This window comes from Triticum urartu, chromosome 2 (genome assembly GCF_003073215.2).
Source record: "Triticum urartu cultivar G1812 chromosome 2, Tu2.1, whole genome shotgun sequence".
NCBI lineage: Eukaryota > Viridiplantae > Streptophyta > Magnoliopsida > Poales > Poaceae > Triticum > Triticum urartu.
Window position 1 is genome coordinate 20,189,180 of NC_053023.1, and position 2,082 is coordinate 20,191,261.

The window sequence follows — 2,082 nt, forward strand, 5'->3', positions numbered from 1 at the left end:
CTTAACGACCCTCGTTCCCGATAAAAAAATAGGAAGAAGAAGAAGAAAAGAGGAGAAGAAAGAATAGAGGAGTTCTTACTCCTCTATTCTTTCTTCTCCTCTTTTTTTTCTTCCTTTTCTTTTTTTATCCTTGAAGCGTTGTCGAGGCCACCCCAAACCCTAGAGAAGCAGCGTCGGGACCACCCCAAACCCTAGAGAAGCAGCGTCAATATTTGTTGTCAATATTTGAATAATATATCCATCTGTCATGTTTGAATAATAATTGCCATGTTGTCAATATTTGTAGAAACTATGGACACCGCCCGAGACGAAGTACAAGAAGAGTTGTTGGGGGACATAATCGCACGAGGAAGTGATGCCGTCTGCTCGTTGTTTCTTAACGACACTGATGGTCTGGAAGCAGCTGGCTATGATTATGATGGCTCCGGTGACCTAATGCCGGTGCAAGAAGGAGACCGTGCGGACGGCTCCGGTGACCCAATGCCGGTGCAAGAAGGAGACCGTGATGACGTCTCCAGTGACCGAACCGAGTCCGGCCAGGTATATATATTAATTAAGCTTCTGCTGACTAGCTAATTGATGCATTCATTGTTTTGGTATGTACACATATTAATTAAGTCTTTGTTCTTTTTTCTAGCGCTCCGGATTGAGCACAACTTCGGTAAAGAGACGAGGCCCGAAGAAAAAGTTGAGCTTGGATGAAAAGTTTGAGATCATAGCAATCGCGCCCGACGGCCAACCGATTGAATACCTCCGGACAAAGAGCGCATTTGTTGCTCAGTGCGGGGTTTTGGTTAGGAACAAGATCTTGATCAGCATCCAGCAATGGTTAAAGCCTAAGCTACAGTAGACCCTGAGGTGTCTTATGTCAATGATATGCAGAAAAATGATCTTTGGACTGAGCTGAAGTCAAATTTCACCCTACCGATAGAGGATGATCCAGAGAAGCCAGTTAAAGAGCAATTAATCAAGTCTTTTGCTCTTAAGAGGATGGCAGAACTATTCAGGAGGTGGAAGAAAGAGCTGAATAAGTTTGTCGAAAATAAAGAGACACCAGAATTCAAGGGCAGATATGAGAAGATCAGAGATCACTGGCCCGCATTTGTGGCCCACAAGACATCGGAAAAGAGTAAGAAGATGTCGGTGATAAACAAGCAAAATGCTGCGAAGAAGAAGCATCACCATCGCACGGGGTCAGGTGGCTACCTCGTAGCCCGGCCTAAGTGGGCCAAGACGGAGACTGATCTGGTTGATAAAGGGATCGAACCAGAGACAATTAACTGGCCAGACCGTTGCCGGACTTGGTTCTTCGGGGCTGGCAGAACCTTGGACCCTGTAACAGGGAAGTGCATTTGGACGAACGATCAAATGGACATACCAGTCAGGAAGCTTCAGCAGTATATCAAAGCAGTGCAGCAAGGGATGTTCTTTCCAGACAGAAAGAATGACGAGCTCACAATGGCCCTCGGGAATCCTTAGCCCCCTGGACGGACACGAGGCACGCCAGGCTCCATTCCATGGAAGGTTGGCTTTCCGGACGCAGGCGGTTACAAATCCCAGGAGAGGAGAAAAAAATTGCAGCAGACCCAAATGCAGGCGCTGCAAGCAAGGGTACAAGCAATAGAGGAACGAGAAGCAAATCGCAGCAAATGTACTACCAAAGCTTCCCCCGAACCTACCCTGCCATCTCAGCGGAGAAGCAGCGTGGCTTCCACCGAGCTGCTTCAGCCGGAGCATGCCTTGACGGCTCCTGCCAGCTATCCCGTGGATACTATCACGGAGTCTCAAAATTGCCACCTTATGACGCAATGGATGAATTTGAAGGTCAAGGCGGCTGTTGGCTCTGTTTATCCTACTGAACCCGGCGCAACTTTTCACTGCCGGCCGATTCCAGAAGGATATCCTAGGGTGATGGTGAATGAAATAACGGAGGGATTTGAGGACCTCCAGCTTGACCACCCTACCGGTGAAGGGGAGACTAGGCTGGGTTCTGCTCTGAAGACTCCATGCCTATGGCGGAAGGAGCTCACCAACCTTCCGAACTGAATTCCTCCACCTCCTCCTCCGGCAAGTCAGGGAACT